Source organism: Nematolebias whitei, chromosome 22 (assembly GCF_014905685.2).
Source record: "Nematolebias whitei isolate Nwh7 chromosome 22, NemWhi1, whole genome shotgun sequence".
NCBI classification, from domain to species: domain Eukaryota; kingdom Metazoa; phylum Chordata; class Actinopteri; order Cyprinodontiformes; family Rivulidae; genus Nematolebias; species Nematolebias whitei.
The window spans coordinates 3,959,746-3,978,498 of NC_056519.1; the positions used below are offsets into that span (position 1 = coordinate 3,959,746).

General features: G+C 40.3%; 1 protein-coding gene across 1 annotated transcript in view; it reads left to right on the forward strand.

Annotated features, from left to right (window-relative positions):
- The window catches only part of LOC119428586 (chemokine-like protein TAFA-2), a 59,807-nt gene extending 44,013 nt beyond the window's left edge, over positions 1 to 15,794 (forward strand). The window contains exon 5 of the mRNA XM_037696270.1: positions 15,734 to 15,794. The gene's annotated coding sequence lies outside the window, so the exon portion shown is untranslated. The remainder of the gene's footprint in view (positions 1 to 15,733) is intronic.
- The last annotated feature ends 2,959 nt before the right edge of the window (positions 15,795 to 18,753 follow it).

The following is an 18,753-nucleotide window of genomic DNA, read 5'->3' on the forward strand; positions in this document are numbered from 1 at the left end:
GCCTGTCCACGGGTGTCCCGGTCCGCCTGTCCACGGGTGTCCCGGTCTGCCTGTCCACGGGTGTCCCGGTCCGCCAGTTTACGGGTGTCCTTGTCCGCCTGTCCACGGGTGTCCCGGTCCGCCTGTCCATGGGTGTTCTGGTCCACTCCTTCTGATCAATTTGTTTCAGCTGTCTCAGGTTGGAAGGGTTCCTTCTCCAGATGTTTCAGCTCCTTCCCCACATGTTCAACAGGTTTTAGATCAGGGCTCAGAAGAACTCTTCAGAACAGTCCAATGTTTGGTTCTGACCCGTTCTTCAGTGTTTTTAGCTGTGTTTTGGATCATCATCTTGTTGGAGGACCCTTGAACTGCAACAGAGACCAAACATTTGTCTCCAGAGTGCCTTGAAAGTCTCCAGGTTTTGTTGCACCCAGAAAAGATTCAGGATCCCCTGACCCAGATGCAGAACAGAACCGAGCTTTCTCCATGGTCCACTGCAGGGTTCTGTTTGTTTCAGTGTTGGGTTTGTGGACACAGAGCTGATGGGACTTTTTGTCAAGAAGCTCCAGTTTTGTCTCTTCTGTCCAGAAGACATTCTCTCAGAATCTCAATTCAAAATTCAAAAATACTTTATTAATCCCAGAAGGAAATTAAATGTTGTTGTAACTCATCATCCTGGGTTCATTAAAGAGTTGTTCTAGATGTTGATGGCTGTGGGCAGGAAGGATCTCTTGTAGCGATCTGTCCTACAACAGATCTGAAGAAGCCTCTGACTGAAGACACTCTGTTGTTGTATGACAGTCTGATGAAGAGGATGCTGAGGGTTGTCTGAAATGTTCTCCACTTTATAAATAATCCTTCTTATAGAGGAGTCCCCAGAACTGAGCCAGCCTTCTTGAGCAACCTTCATGCTTGTTGAGACCTTGTGTCCTCTCCATATGCAGTTTGGTAAATTCCAGTCTCATTTTTTTTTAATGATTTGATGTCTTCAGTCGTCTTCCAGAGGAAGTCCACTTTGTCTCAAACAGACCCATGGTGTGATCTGATGCTGATGAACATTGGCTTGTCACCTCTGATATCTTTGAAAGATATTTTGGACTCTTTGGTCTTCATTAGTATTTTCCATTTCTGCAGTTTGCCGTCAGTTGTCCTCTCGTGGACACGTCCAGGGAGGTTGTCTCCAGTCCTGTGGACCTTAAAGTCCTGAAAATCTGTGCAGCTGCAGTCAGAGGAACATTCAGCTAGCTGGAGATGATCTTCTAGTCTTTAACTTGAACATGTTTCTTTAATACTAATAATAATAATAATAGGTAATAATAGGTGCCTTCCATGCAAGTTGAACCAAAATGGCTCCATACGTTGTTCAGTTTCTGCGAAGAGTTTTCTCCTATTCATTTCCTATGGGAAATTTGGCATCTTTGTTAGCAAAATATGTTGCCATGGTAATTGTGAATGCCGATAAAAGTAATTGCACACTTCCCGGAGCAGGGGCGGTCGTTTTGATACAACTTTTGTGGGGGTGCACGTCACTGAGAGGCAGCAGCTCTACCAGTTGCGCCACCGTGCTGCCGATTCATGATTCATTTCATTTTAGTGATAAAAACAAACATTTTATGGAAAGAAAAAAGAAAAAATGTTAAAATGAGAGTGAATTTCTGTGCATGCTGACAAATGCTGCTTTACCCATTTATTTATGTCTTTTTAAACTTAAGGAAATGTTCGGAAATTAATCACTGGATGTGCATCTTCAACTGACTAGCTGTGGTAGCCATCTTGAATCAAGTCATTTTTAAAAGTTATTAATTTCTTTAGGTCTAAACCGTGATCCACGCTGGCAAAACGAGTCAGAATGAGCGCAGGCTGAAGTGCAAAAAGGTTTGTGTAAAATAAGTCGTGTAAAGGATTGAGATTTTCATGAAGAAACAATTGATACCGTTAACTAAAGCAGCAGATAATGTTCCCAATTTACTTTTGAATCTAAGTTCATTCAAATAAACACGGGCGGGCACAGCTTTGCTAACCACTACTTTGTGAACAAAGCAATTAACTTTGCAAACACTAAAAAAGTAAAATAAATAAACAGCAGAAGCTAATGCTAACTGACAAGTGTTAACTTTCATCATCCGCTGCTGTCGCTGACACTGAGACTGTAAAGTGACGTCGTCGTAAGAAAACAACTCAAAACTGCATCGTTGCGTAGTTCTGTTCAGCTAGCTGTCGCTGCTGCATCGACCAATCACGTTGTGTCTAGAGATGCACCGATCCGATACCGATATTGCGGGGGACACTTCTGGATCGGGTATCGGTGACAATGTGATCGATCCATGACTGGGCAGATCTATTCACTCTAACTCTATGCTTTGTGCTCTGAGTGACGTCACGTGCTAGCGTACTGACTGAACAAATTAAAGTTGTGTTGTTTTACATGTTGGACCGAGCTTGTGAAGCTCTTGGTGTGTTTAATGTGCTGTTACGGTGCAGAGTTTTCAATAAATTTGTAATTCAGTGCATTCATGTCTGCGTTTAACAAAACAAATGTTTTAAGTTAATTTAGCTCTGGGTTTGTAAGCTCAAACATCCAGGTAGACAACAAAAAAGACTAAACCATGTCATCTGGACTCGTTTCAGAAATGGGTCCAGATGACACGATTTAGCCATTTTTGTTAATTCAACGCCGTTTTTTCTGTATTGGATCGGTATCGATATTGCCCGACACTAAACAACGGGTATCGGAAGTAAAAAAAAAAGAAAAGTGGATTGGTGCATCCCTAGTTGTGTCACGCAGTCAGCCAATAACACGTCTAACGGACTCTTCGAGACACGCCCACAACAGACGGGAACAAACGCGTGTTAGCGGACGTAAAGCTAGCGGGACTAAATTTAGTGAAACCAACTGGTCCACTAACGGTTTCCAAAGTTAGCAAAAATGCTAATTCGCTAAACAAAAACTTAGTTTCGCTGTTAGCGGATTAGCGCCAACCACCGCAAATAAATGTTATAATTTTTCTCCGCTAGCTGCCATAATCCCAGGAAATCCCTTTGTATAATGTTTATCAACGTAAAGCTTAGGGATTCCTGATGACGTCGCTCCAGTTTAATAAAAATCGAGATTTTAAAACAGGCACTCCCATGAACTAGCTTGTTGCCAGGTGATACATCACCAAATCTGAAGAAACTAGAGATTATCTTTAAACTTTTGAGATGAGGAATTTAAGAACAAGAACTGGCTTCGAGCGTACCAAAACCCTTAAAATTTGGTTTATAAATATGGAAAAAAAATCCATAAATGCGTCGCTTCGGCGTATAAGTCACAGGGCATGCAAATTATGAAAAAAACCTGTGACTTATAAGGCAAAAAATATGGTGATAAAGTAAAAAAAGAAGAAACAATTTGCATTGTTGCTTTGTTTTTTTGGTGCGTGGCCCAAATCTGAAGTTTTAAACCGTGATTCATTCGTCCCATTACACCTCTGACACCAGTTATCAGTCACGCTACGATCACTCATAAGAACTGTGAAAACTGAACCTTCGCACTGAATTCTGTTGAATATCGTCAAAGCACAATTCACAAAAACTAAATTGAACATCTTCTATGATCGTTTTATTCCACGGCACCTTGTGTTTAATGGAGAGAGCTGAGAAGTGAGCGGCTTTGTGTCGCTGTCGGGTTTAGGCGGCGAGCTACGAAGATCCAGTGAGCTCGGACGTGTGGCGTTGCACGACTGCAAGAAAACAAGTCGCTTCTCTGAATTAACCGCCGGAACTCTGAATCTATCGTGAAGCTGAAAGCTGCTGGAATATGAGCAAATTAAAAAACAACTTTACATCAACAATCTTTGTTGAAGTTGCCAGAGCCCAGCGAGACTTTATGAGGGCGCCGCCGCGGTGCTTTCACGTCTGGGTGAATTCTCCGTCGTTAAACCGGGTCGACAACGACGACGACGACGTCGGGAGATTGACAATAACCAAATAACACGAGAGGGGGAAAAGAAAATTCTTCTTTTTTTTGTTAAAGAAAGCAATTTCAATAACCGTCAGCGTTCTGGCGGCTCGTCAGAGGCGAACAAATGTGTCTTTTGTCAGTTTTGTCAGCGTCTTTGTTTCCTGACTCAGTCTTCGACTGACTGATCCAAACATGTCATCCTCGTGCGCCTTCACGGCCCGGCTCACACGTTTCTCTTTAATATGGCTGCAGGCGGCAGAACCACAGCACACTTCGCTCCTGCATGGCCTCCACTGGGAGTTGGTTATGTTTTATTTATTTTCATTTTGTACCCATTCACAATTAAAAGATAAATTAAAGGTGTTGAGCGCTGGTTCTGGTAAAACGTACGTAACACTCATAGATTCTCAGCAAGTGCCGCCAAATTTGAGCTCAAAATCCTTAAAATTAACAAGTTTACAGCAATTTTTTTGTGGTTTTTAAGTTCAGTTGGCAGTGGAGGCCATCTTTTTTTTTTTTTTTTTTTTTTTTTTTGTGAGCTCAGTTTAAGTGTAGAAACATTGTGAAGTGTTTCAATGAACTTATCATCATCGCTCAATTTTTTTTTTTTTTTTTTTTTTTTATTATTTTTTTTTAAAGAAAGAGAAGAAAGAAGAATAAATAAATAATAAAAAAAGAAGAAGATAAGACGAGAGACCACCATGACAAAACAACATGCACAGCACAATGCCACCCACAATATCACCATGAAACATTCGACATCGCACAATGAATCATCTAGCTTCCGCCACTACCCAACCTAGCGTGCATCTGTCAAAGCACCTGAATCCAAACACCCGCGCAAGCACGCCCACCACCACCGGATTTCTCCAAAAGAATGCCCAATAGTGGACGCGGGGGCCCACAGACCCGCCCCCCCAGGACACAATGGCAACATAGGGAGGACCGGAGCCACAGACACACAGCGGCCCACAGGCCCGGAGCCCCAAGAGTCTCCCAACAGGGAGAACCGCACCCCCCCAGAGAGGAGCAGAGGAAAGAACCGGGTGACCCCAGCCACCACAATGCAGAGCCTCCAGGAAGCTGCAACGACGAGCCCACAGGCCCGGCCAGCGACCCATGCCCCCCCCAAGTAGATCCGGCCATGGACACCGAGCCCCAAGCCCCGAGGCCATACCACCCCCTAGCAGAGCCCCGACAGAGCCAGGGCACCCAGGCCCCGCCAGGCAGCAACCAGGGCGGACCGACGTGCACCCCACCACCCAGCCCAGACACCGAGAGCCACCAATGCACCGGCGGCAAGGGAGTCCCCCGCCAAAGGGGGGCACGACCGGGGGGAGTGGACCCCACACCAAACGTGGGGCCCAAATTGATCCAAGAGAGGGGGGACCACCAAAAACCCAAATTTGAGCTCAAAATCCTTAAAATTAACAAGTTTACAGCAATTTTTTTGTGGTTTTTAAGTTCAGTTGGCAGTGGAGGCCATCTTGAATCAAGCTGGCTTTAAAGGTTAAGCAGTTTTACATCATCTATTAAGACTTTTATTTTTATTTACTTATAAAAATTAATGTTTTTATTTATAAAATGTATTCATTCAAAAAAAAAAAAAAATTCCATAAACAATAAGAAATACAATCAAAAACAAAATAAAAGACAGCAGAAGGAAGAATATTATATCTGCCACTTTTTTCCAAACAATTAATTCAAACAATAAGAATCTCCAAGTAACAAAACAAAATAAACAACTCCTTTTTGAGCAACAATTCATACAATACACATTAAGCTACTTCTATTTTTTTTTAAACAATTCAACTTTGGTCATTTTCTTATACGTACACATTGATTTGGCATTTTCCACGATCCAGTTCCCTGGATTGAAGCAGACCGTCCCTTCAGACTAGTTCTGTATTCCGGTTTCACAAATCTCACTGTCCCCTTCAGATTAGAACAACTTTCTCTTTTAACAACAATTATTTGGATATTTAAAGGTAATGTGTTATTATGAGCCCTATACATAACTGATAAAATACTATAATCTAGCAAATCATGGAACTTCAATAACTTCAGTTCATAAAATAAAGTACTTGATGTGTGACTGAAATGCTTTCTAGTAATAATTCTTACAGCTCTTTTTTGTGAAACAAAAAGAGGATTTATAAATGTTTTACATGCTTTCCCCCAAACATCAATACATTAGATTAAGTGTGGAACAGTTATTGTGTTAAACAACAAATACAGAGCTTTATCATTTAATAAGTCCCGTACTTTGTGCAGTAGTGCAATAGATTTAGATATTTTTATTCTAATATAATTTATGTGATGTTTCCATGTCAGTTTTTCATCAATGATAACACCAAAGAACTTCACCTCACTAACTCTACAAATCTCAACACCCTCGACTTTAAATGGAACATCAACAGTTCTCGTTTTATTGCTGAATATCACATAATTAGTTTTAAGTTTAATGATAATTTATTAAGTTTAAACCAAGTTTGTATTTTTACAAATTCCGTCGGCATCAACTCCAACACCCGTTCTATATCTTTACCCAAACAAAAAATGTGGTGTCATCTGCAAATAGGACACATTTAAGGAGTCCTGATACATTTACCGAGTCATTCACATATAAAATAAATAACTTTCGTCCAAGTACAGAACCTTGAGGAATGCCCCATGTGATATTGCAGAAGTCACATCTTACATCATTTGTTTGTACAAACTGTTTCCCATCTTTCAAATAGCTAGATACCCGCTGTAGTGCTGGTCCTCTAATGCCAAATTTATTCCATTTTTCAAGGAGATGATGTGGTCAATGGTATCGAATGTTTTCTTTAAATCAACAAAAACACTAACACAACATTCTGCATCTTTCGGCTGCTCCCTTCTTCAGGGGTCGCCACAGTGAACTAACTCGCACAAGATTTGGCAACTGGTTTTACGCCGGATGTCTTTCCTGACAACCACAGACCACTGAGCCACCACAGCTGTCTGTGTGGAGCAGAGAGCTGACACCCAGGGGAGCAGCTGGGGGGTTAAGGGCCTTGCTCAAGGGCCCACAGTGGGGCAAACGAGAGTGGAGACACGTGTGGGTGTTTCACATTTCCCACCCACATGTTGATGTTGTCGGTCCAGGGAGTTGAACCGGTGACGTTATGACCACAGGCCCACCTTCTCTAACCTCTGCACCACCACTTCCCTAAAGACTATTTTAATTACAAGTCAACCATTGGTTCACAACATATTTTGCTAACAGTTCATGTCAGGTGTCAAAATGTGTGACTGGGATCAGTCTCGGCTACTACCACACCCAGTTTTAGGTGGATATCTGTCAAACAGGTATGGTGTTTACTGTGTTAAAAAAAACAAAATCACGTCAGTGGCTTGTGGCGGCCATCTTGAATCAGGCTGGCTCCTAATCCTAATCAGCTGTAGGTGTTCTGAAGTTACTTTAAGCTACTTTCATTTAGAATCTGTCTACTGGGTCATGAGATATTTTGCTAACAGTATCTTCCCTTTTAGTTTGATTTGAGTTAATCAACCAGATGGAGATGGCGAGGTGGGAGTATCAGGACTAAACGAGCAGCTTTCAGCTGAAAGAAAGCTTCGTTGGGAGCGGCACCAGGAGCCGGGCCCTCGGTGACCTGCTGCCGTGTTTTATCTCAGGGTGGCTGTTAACAGGATAAACCCTCCGCTGACAGATGAAAGAACGAGACGCAAATCCAGCGAGGAGTTCAGGGAAAGTTCTGCAGCGCTCCACCTACCCCCTGACCACCTGGTTCCGGAGAAGACGAGTTCTGCCGAGCGCCGCCGTCGGACTAAAAAAGTTATTTTACCTTGGTTCTAAGTTTGCGGTCGATCCCAGAAGGAGCCGGAGGAGCCGGGGATTGACGGCTCTAAGCTCGCCGGCTCTTGGGCTCACTTGAACTCGGCCTCTCCTTTTGTTCTTTAAGCCCCGGATTCTTCACGGTTCTACAGCTCTATTTGGACCCGGGCCGGTTTCTGCAGAGGGTTCTGCTGCACCAACTGTAAAATAATGAACTGCCGCCTTCGCTAGAAAACGTTCAGTGAAAGAAACAAAGTCTTGTTGCTCGCTGTTTTCTATTGAACAGAAGCTGACAAATAAAATACGATAATAAATAAATTAGCACCAAGTTTATTGTGTGAATGTTTATGAAGCATTCACTCTATTATTATGATCCTCTTCTATAAGTTTTTCAGCACGATTCTCGTCCCACAGTTTAAGCTATTTCACCAAATCCCAAATCAAAATGTTCGGCTCCTTCACGACAATCCTGCTGTGACTTTTGGTGTTGGTGCAACTTCAGCTTTTTGAAATATTTAGCCTTTTCTGACTTTTCTCCCCTCATAGAAAATGAATTGAGCTCATTTTCCGTCCTTCAGATATTTAGATCCGTTTACAACTTTTACTGCTCCTTTCACGTTTTGTTCTGATTCAGCGTCTTTAAGCTTCTTGAGCAAACTTAAAAATGTTCAGCTATTTTCAGCTGCTTTGTGCTCCTTTCAGCTTATTACTGCAAGTTTAAGCTTTTTTTTTTTGCTATTTCAGCTACTATTAAGTGGTTTTATGCTAATTTTAGCTTTTTCAGCTAATTCAATATTTTTTGCACTCTTTTCCACTTTTTTAGCCTTATTCAGCAAAAAATGTGCTCTCTTCACTTCCCTTTTTGTAATTTTAAGCTACTTTCTGTCTTTTTAGCTACTTTTCAGATGTTTATCTGTTAATTTAATCTTTTTTCAGATAATTTACACTTTTTTGCGCTTATTTTTGCTTTTTTTCAGCCTAATTGGGCAAATGTGTTCTTTCTGCTTTCTTCTGCTAATTTAGGCTTGTTTTAGCTTACCAGCTAACTTTTTAGCATTTATTTGCAAATTCCAGCTGTTTTCAGAAAAATTCAATTTTTTTATGGAAGTTTCTCGTTTCAGCATAATTAACTTATTTCTGCTAATTTTAGCTTGTTATGTTCCTTTCAGCTTTTTTCTGATAGTTACAACTTTTTTCAGTAATTTCAGCTACTATTTCTGCTTTCTTCTGCTAATTTAGGCTTCTATTTCAGCTACAATTCAGCGTGTTTCTTAATCTAATTTCAGCTGCTGATCCTGCAAGGTCTTCAGCGATAGGCATTCACTCTGCGTTTTCACAGAAATTTAAATTTTTCCAGTTTCAATTTGTTATGATCCTTTCAGCTTATTTCAGTCAGAGTCAGCGTCTGAGTTTCTTTATTGTCATTTCACCTCATGTGGTACATGTGGTGGAAAGAAAATATGTTCACAGGGTCCCAGTTACATCCAACAACAAAATGTACAAAAAAACTAATAAGATCTAAGATATGAACTAAGAAAAACATTAACTAAAAATACACTAAGCACTATTAGTATAAAAACATTGCATCGAACAGCAGCACATTTCTGCAAGTTTCAATTTTTTCTACTATTTCAGCTACTATTTAGCTGTTTTTATGCTAATCTTAGCGTTTTCACCTAATTTCAAATTTCTGCACTCGTTTTTGAAAAACGTCAGCCTAATTCAGCAAAAATGTATCTTTCCACATCCTTCTTGTAATTTAAGCTTCTTTCTGATTTTTTTAGCTACTATTCTGCAGTTGTCCTTTTTTATTTAGAAAATTTCTGCTTTTTATTTGATAATTTTTCACCTTTTTTTGTGTTCATTTCTGCTTCTTTAAGTCTAATTGGGCACAATTGTTCTCTCTGGACTTCCTTCTGGTAATTTAAGCTTCTTTTTGCCTTTTCAGCTACTTTTCAGCAATTATTTTTTGCTAATTTCAGCTCTTTTTTTTTTAGATAATTTACTATTTTTGTGCCAATTTCTGCTTATTTAAACCTAGTTCAGCAAACATGTGCTCTTTGTGATTTATTCTGCTAACTTGGGCTAGTTCTTCCATTTCAGCTACATTTCGGCATGTTTTAAGCTAATTTCAGCTGTTTTTCAGCAAGTTCTTCAGCAGCCACACTGCATTTTCACAGGAAATGCAATTTCTCTAGTTATTTATGGGTTAATCTGATTTTATTCTTCATTGCTTTAAAACAAACACGTAGGTTCGAGCGATCGTTTGGTTTCAGGGTTTATTGGGTTCGTTGTCACAACCGGTTTTTTCTTTGGCACTGCACAAACCTCAGCATGGAGACACGTTATCTGTTTGATGGCAAAAATCAGATTAATAACCGTCTGACGCTCAGGTGAAGACAAACAAGCCGACATGACAACAAACTGTGAGTCGTGTCAGGATTTGACACTGATGTTGCTTAATGGGATTTCAAAGTTACCTTCCAACAACTGAGGTGACATTTTAAGAGTTTCATGAAGAAAAAGACAATAAACAGCTTATTTTACTGTGCTCCTAAAATATAGTTCATCAAACTGGTTTCTGTCAAAATTCTGAATGTTTTAATGACTAGAGATGTGGGATTTCATGGTGTTAGGAGTCTGGTTTTTAATAAATGTGCTCCTCCTCTGGTTTTCTGATGAGATCCGTTTATAAAATGATTTTTATTTTTTCTGACAATCCACAAATCCAGAAAACTGATGCGTTTGACACCGTGTTCTGATTTCCTGTCTTTTAGTATTGATTACAAGCTGAGAGGTGAAAAGTGATTCTGGGTGGCTCTCAGAACCCCAAACTAAAACGTATCCAAAAACCACATCTATTATGCAGAGGTAAAAAAAAACAAATCTAAATAAAGTCAAAGTTAGAAAATTATGGTTAAAACATATTAAGGAATGGTCCTTTACATCTACGGGTGGTTTAATAATAAAAAAAGCATAAATAATTTTAATTACTGACTGTTTTGTTACAGGTTTGGAGTTAAATTGCTGTTTGACGTTCATATTTTGGCCTCACTGTTACCAAGAGAGGTAGAAAATCATGTCCGTTGTTAAAATATCCGGTGAAGAAGTGGACTGATTTTAATGAAACTCTAATCAGTACATGTCTACAGATGATCACGTATTTCAAGCCTCAACAGATTCAACAAAGTCTTTGTTTAAAACTTTGACAGCAGCTGTTGCTTCAGATAACGTGAGACAGTTTAAGCCCAAAAACCCAAACCTTTTCTTAATCGATGCGTTCACCAGCTTCAGGACTCCTACGTTCCCGTGGCAACACTGATGGTGCTCGGTTGAGAAGAAAGAAGCTAACTCAGCACAAACTGATACACATGAAAAACATTTTATTTGACTAAAACCCTGAGTCCAGTTTGGTTAGAGTCGTTACCCTGACCTTTAGCTGGACTTTTGACTTGTTCTCTAGACTCTGTGATTCTGGACTTATAAGGTAATAGCTACTAGGCCTGTCGCAGTAAACAACAAATCAATTAATCGCATGATAAATTAACATTATCGACCTCATTTTCATTTATCAACTTTATCGTTTCTTCGTGTCTCTCTCTTTCTACTGAAGACACTGGATGACAAAAGGCGGTGTTCTTCACTGACCCCTCCCTTTCTCTTTTCTATTTAAAATCCATTTTAACCGCGATTTTGAATCACTAAAAGCAGCTAAGCTGAGAAGCTAAGCTAACAGGAAACAGGAAAAAAATCTTTGTCTTGTCAAAACTAAAGTTTACAGTTGAAACTCGTGCCTTCGTGTAAAAAGTTGTTTTTCTCTGCAAAAAGAAGCTGAGAACTTGTTTAGTGATTTTTTTTTAATTAAAAGCTTTGTGTGACAAATGCTACGCTAAAGAGTTCAAACCATACCAATAGCCGCCATTTTGAAAACCGAAGAGAGACAGCCCATGTCACGTCAAGGGGCCTCCCTCCCATTTTTCTTAGAGACACGCTGCTTGCTCCCTCACCGTTGTTTGGTTCAAACAGTCTTATTCTGCCATCCGGTGGTTGAAAAAAGGTACTACACGCAAAACAAATTAAACATTTCTTCTTAAATTTGACAATAATTACTGATTGTCAAATTTCTATCAATATTATCGTTTATCGCAATAATTTCTGAGACAATCGCCGAGCAAAATTTATTATCATGACAGGCCTAATAGTTATTAATACCATCATTTAACAAGACAGCTCATCAAGAAACTATTCTACAGCAATGGCCCAGACTGGTAAAGACCTTGTTTAACATTTGACCTTGATTTGTAACATTGACCTTGGAACTCGAGTCATGTAAAGTGTATGTGGCACTCCGTCTAGTGGTGATGTACGTGTGGTTGAAGTCTCATTAAACCATCTTTAACGGCTCAAAAGTTATGGTTTGGACAAAAGGAAGTTAACGGACGGAGATGACGGCGTTAAAGGACTGTTTTTAAACAGGCGTATTGAAAAAAAAGGAAGAGCCCAACCGTTAAAAAATTTGGCTATCACCGATACTGATATTAGGAGGGGAAGGCAAATGCTGATAATCAATGAAAATTGCTGAAATTTTTTTAGCTTTGTCCCCAAGAATCTAAGAAAACATCCTGATGCATGCAAGAAAACGGCTACTTTTAAATTTGTTTTAACACTTTAAGTCTTGAAACAGTCTTCCTAATGTGCGTAACATTTTCTATCCTCCACTATTCACCATAAAGTCATCAAGTGTTACAGAAATATAAATTAATCAAAGAAACACCCTTCCTGTTCATTGTTTAAACGGTCGTGTGGTGAAGGTCTAATTAGTGTTGACCATAACAGTGTTTTGTTTTAGGTCTTCTTTGCAGAGAAGTAAAGATTTCTGACAAACAATGCATTTAACTGAGGACGACAAAGATAACGTTACTAACACTGATTTTACCTCTACGTTAGATTTATTGTCTGGATGGAACTGTACAAGGCAAAAGTCTACGCTAGGTTAGCTAAATGTTAGCTTGCTAACTTAAGAGGCACGTAGCCAATGACAAGCGAGTTGGAGGATTGAAGAGAATGCATTATTGTATTATTATTATTACTACTTTTTTTCTGCTCGGTTAAAATTAACTTATGTTCTGTTCAGCAAAATACGCCACACAGTATTGCTCGCTGCTTCGGCTGTGCTGAAAGTGAAAGTGAAAGTTAAAGTTACGGTAAACGGCCATGACTTGAAAGTAGTCCACATGCGCCCTCTGCTGGATACGTTGTGCAATTACACCTTTTGCGAGAAAGTGCACGGCTTGTTCCCAGTGTTTATATCAACATTTAGTGGAACAATTATCACATGTCCTCAAATGCCTACATCAGCCTTAAATATCGGACTTGCCGATGTATCGGTTGGGCTCTAAAAAAACGACCAACTGTCCTTTCAAAGCTGTTTTCATTTAAACTGGTTGGGGATCTTTGGAACAACAAACATGAAGCACACCTGAAGCACAATAATACTGCATGTTTTAACCATTTCATTTATGTCTATATTCTGATTTACCTCATTTTGTATTTTGCTTGGTGTGTTACCTGTTGTTTTGTCTGTACAGCACTTTGGTTGGCCTTGTCGCTGTTTTAAGTGCTTTATAAATAAAGTGGTATGGTATGGTATTTCCCTGCTCCAACACCTGATTTCATCTATATACATTCAAACCAGGTGTGCTGGAGCAGAAGGACATCTAAAACATGCAGGGTGGTAGCCCTCGAGGACTAGGATTGGACACCCCTGGCCTAGAGTCTAAGTGCCAAACTGGTCTGAATACAGTTCTGAGAAAAATCCAAACTATCAAAGACAGAGAAACGACGCAACACGTTAAAATGGATGTGCCAACTTCGAAACGTGGCACGAAATATTCATATTTACTGTCATCTCTGTAATCAAATGTGATTGAAATGTTTTGCAAAGCTGCATTTTGTTTTTATTTACGTTTCACACAGCGTGCCGACTCTTCGCAAACAAGACCGGGTGTAATAGGCCACATGTCATCTTCATGAAATCCGCACAATTAGTTTTCGGAGCGGCACGGCTGTCTGAGTGAATCTGAACTCCAGCGAGACCTTGTTGGGTTTTATTTATACCGTGTAACACGACAGCCCCTCATTAACGGTGTTTGAGGAGTCAGATAAAAGGCTTGCTAATGAAAACATCCCCCGCTGCTCCCATCAACATACGGGGGCAATGACAGTAAATCATGACCCCCCCACCTCCACCCCTCCACCTCTTAATAACCCTCTGTTCGCTGAGTTTTCATGTGAAGCCACAGGATTCGTCACAGATGGAGCTCTTCAGAGGAGAGTTCCCTGTTTTCCCCAGCTTGTTTGTTTTGCAGACAGAAAACTCGATGAGCGCCGGCACTAAAGTGGACGCCAAGCTGCCAGGGCGACACATTACCGGCCGCTCATTTCACCAAACCACGAGAGCAGCCTTCCTAATGAGAGCAGAGCTCTTATTAGGAGAGCTGCATGGTAAATACCTGTGGGTCCCAGGCAGGAAACAGGAGCCCTCTTCACCCGGCTAAACAACGGTACACACAGCAACATTTCAGCTGAAAAAACTCTGAATGTAACCTCAGCTAAAGACGAATTACTGGACCTGTAAAAATTAGACCCATTCTTCAGAACTCTTCTTACTCCGTTACTCGTCTGCCCTCCACATAAAGGCTTGTTTTATGGTCAAAATCATTCAGACAACTCCGGAAAACTAGAAAAATGTGCGCAACGTCAAATCCAATACACTTTTTTGTAAATTTGGGTTTGATTTGAAAGTATTTTGTAGTACAACTTTTATAAACGAGGTAGTTTATCACTGAAGATTTGACAGAAATATAAACGTTAAGGATGCACAATTTTGGATTTTTGGCCGATATGCCGATATGTTAAAACTTTTTCGGCCGATAACCGATATTTTATATATGTTCCTTTGTCAGAACATAGCCCTCTTATTTAGGCTTATTTGCTACAAAAATGGTGCAACAGCTGTAAGAGCTGGTGACATATATTCAGTAACAGCCTTATGATATGAATAGCACTTTGACTTATATTAAACAAAAAGTGTTAAATGTTATTTGTTAGTTTAATTAAGTTCAAAGTTTTTGTCTATCCATTGAGCCGTAAGACAAATCATGCTAACGGAGCTAACACAACTTCCAAACGTCTGTGGTAAAACTCACCCAACAAGTCGTGCTATCGGCTGTTAGCTTCTCAATGACGTCAGAAATGACGGCTTGTAACTCGAGTAACGTTACGTCGGAAAAATATATCCGACTGGGGACGATGTAGCGAGGCTCAACCTAGTCTATAAATCTTCGGAATACGACATCCTCACCAACGAAAAATAAAACTTCCACACCGCTGACATTTAAAATTGTCCTCTCCGCCATGAGATCGGGTAGGCGCACGCAACGTCATCACGTTGTGCTGCCGCTGCAGGCAAAAACGGCGCCTTTTATATCGGCGAGTTATTTTAATGGAATGGCCGATGTCCGATATTGAACTTTAACGCTAACATCGGCCGATACCGATACCATGCCAATAATATGGTGCATCCCTAATAAACTTATAAAAATGTGCATCTCTAACCAGTTTCCCTGCTGCTGAAAAACATCCCCACATCATGATGCAACCACCCCCGTGCTTCACTGCTGGGATGGTGTTCTCAGCACTTTGAGATGTGTTCAGTAAGTTTAGCACCTTCCTCCACACGTTTGGGAGATCGCCATTGAGTATCGTTGTGGGAGTTCGGTTTTTCTGCAGCCTCTGAAGCCCAAGATGGCGGCAATCAGCCACACCTGGGATCCATTCCCACGTTGACTGCCAGGAGCATATAAGGCTGCAGAAGAACTCTACTCACCGCTGGAGCATTACATGCCTACTGGCATTTGTGCTTCTAGCCTCTGTGCGTGATTTACAGAAGTAGTTGAAACTTACCTTGTGCTCTCTTCGTGTTACAGCCTCAACTCCTATGAAAAACACAGATTCTTGTGGACTTCTTCAGCAGTCTCCTCCACCTTCCAGCCACACCTGTGACTCTTCTACGCCTTCTCCTCTTATGCAAGAACCCCTTTGGACGCTCATCCTCACTACGTTCCATGACGCCAACTGTAACGAAAGAAATCGCATTACTCACCATCTTCTGAGTTCCACCAACCTGACCTCTCTCCTGGTCTTCCAGGGTGCCAGATCCTTCCTTGTACGTTTTGATTTATTATCGTTGTAAATAAAGCACTGTTAACTGTCCAAAGTTTGGGAGTCTTGTTTCGCTTCAGTCCATATTCTCTGGGTTCCTAGCATTTGTTACACTCATTGTGGATTCCAAATGATCCGTCTTATTTACTCATTTTCTTTGCAGGTATATTTTCACAGATCACTGATCTAAAGGCTAGCCACAAGCTTCCATTTAGATCACTAGTCCGGCTTCAGGACCTGCCACCACGCCTTAATGACAAGCTGTGGCACAAATCAAGGAATATTCTTAATTTCTCTAATGTGTTGAATAGGTCAGTGTAGGTAAACTAACGTGTTCCCTTTTAGCTTTTGTGTACGCCATCACAAAAAAAGATGTTTAACGATAAACCAATTGATGATCAAACAACTTGCGTATAGAACAAAGAAAGAGGAACGCAGTGAACGGTTCAGTTTTTTCTACTTATGATCAACTTTTCCTCACAACGTAACAAGATTGATCAGAAGTTAGAGATTTGGTAATCTTCAGAGTTAAATCACTGTAGTAAATGGAGTTTGTTCTGTTTTAAATAAATGGACGACAGACTCTTCCCCTCAGCACGTAGCTACAGAGGCTGCAGGTTGACTGACGTGACTGTGGAGGTCCTAGTGCCTGACATGTTTGAACTGTTGCCACATAAATTATTTTATAGTAATGGGAACATCTTCAGGAAAAACTTAAGAAAAGTAAGTGGAAAGGTTTTATTTTTTTGGGTCGCAGGACAGTTTTTAATTCAACAAAAAAATCTTGTGGCGTTATAGTCTTACAAAATCTCGTTACACCCCGAACCTTTAGCCAAGTTAATTTTGACATGATGCTCCAAGACCTTTTATTTCCTTTAAAAAGAAAGTCAACCCCTCACAGTTTTTACACTACTTGAGTCATCAACAAGGTCTTGAGTCCAAAACTAAAAAAATATGTCTGAAGATTATTTTAGAACCATAGTTTTAACAATTTCCTGCGGGATCAATAAAGTTCAATTTCATCTTAGCCACAAAGTTGAAATGTTTTGAAAAATAAATAAATAAGTTGTAGCCATTTTTTAACCATGTGGTCTGAATGTAAAGCATTTTGTTTAAACCGGTCATTATGGGGAAAACAAAAATAATAATTTAGAGTATAACCATTGCAAAGTTTTACTCAGTTTTTAATGGTTTTGCATTGATGTTTAATTCCTTCTGTTGTGTAATCTGAATAACCCAATGCATGAAAAAGCACGTAAGGAACTAGAAAATGGTAATAATGATAAGCTGCCATTAATAAAGTAGTTTCTCTTCTGATTCATAACAGCAGAGCATTCTTGACAGCAGTCAGTATGCAGATACATAAACAGCTACTCATCAGTCATTGACGTATATCAAAGAACCGGTTAGTTATTATTTGCTGATGTGGCCACCTTCAGACTTGGTCATCAGGACTTGTTGTAAAGTCGCATGAGGAAAGATGTTTTTTTGGATAAATTCCAATGCATCACTGCGTTGAATCAAACTACGATTGTGTCTGAAGGAACAGATGTCCCGGTCGACAGAGTCCCTCTCATCTCAGCATCACTTTACGGTAAAACCAGAGGGCCTTCCCCTCCGCGGCGCTGTGCAACTGAACCCACTGTTGGCCGGAGAATACACATATGCGCGATGCTGCCATGGGGCTGTGTGATCATCCCCGGCAACAGAAACCGAACGGTTAGGCCCAAAGTCACAGATGGCGTCTGGAGCCATCGGCACACTGCAGTCACAGAGACCCGAGCTCTAAGCTCCGACTTTATTCTGCTTCAAAGCAGAATAAGACATAAACGTCTCGTTTATTATTATTTTCCAAGATGTCCTAGCAAGGTCGCTGATTTTTTCTTTTCGTCAAAGCAAGTTAAAACGTAGTAAAGAAGTTTCCAGTTGGATCAGATATTTGATTGGCAGGTTGGTTTTAATGATGACTAAAACAGGGTTCTGTGCCCGGTGGTAGAAAAACTCCACAGATGGACGTTGAAAACGTTGGATTTTTTTTTTTTCCGAAACATTTAAGTTTTAAATTAACTTTACAAAATGTCACTTTGGTTTGAGTCACTCTTCTGCTTCCAGAATTATTAGATTATTGTTTTTTTATGGATTACAATCTACTAAACAGATGATGCAAGAATGAACCAACATCGAAATACCATGCTGATTATGGGTGCCGAAAATAAAATATACCTTCTGAGACCACAGTTCTCTGCTGGTATTACAAAACTAATTACTGTGATCTTTTTTTTCTTCAATTTGTTTAAACCTAATAAGAATTAAAAACTAAACCTTCGGCATGAATGTTTCATCTTTCTTCTGTAAGGCCTACCATCTATCTGAATCTTAACTTAGAGAAAAGCAACGGCGGTCCATCTCAAAAGCACCTTCAGGTAGTGTTGTAGTACTTGAGACCGGTCTCAAGACCACTTTTTGATGGTCTTGGTCTCGTCTTGGACTCGACTGCATTTGGTCTTGGTCTCGTCTCGGTCTTGGACACTGAGGATCAAGACCAGTCAAGACCACAACTGTAAATATCACTAAGTTGCCAGAAAATGGTCCAGTTTATTTGTCAACATCGTTGTTTTTATTGGATGCAAAACGTGCAGGTTCAAATCCAAACGATAACGTGACTCATTGCTAAATATATTCTTTTGTTACCGCTGTCACGCCCAGCCCCTTTCACTCGCACACGTCCCAGTGTTGCCAGGTTGGGCGGTTTACTGCCAATTGGGCGGTTTTCATTCTGATTTTG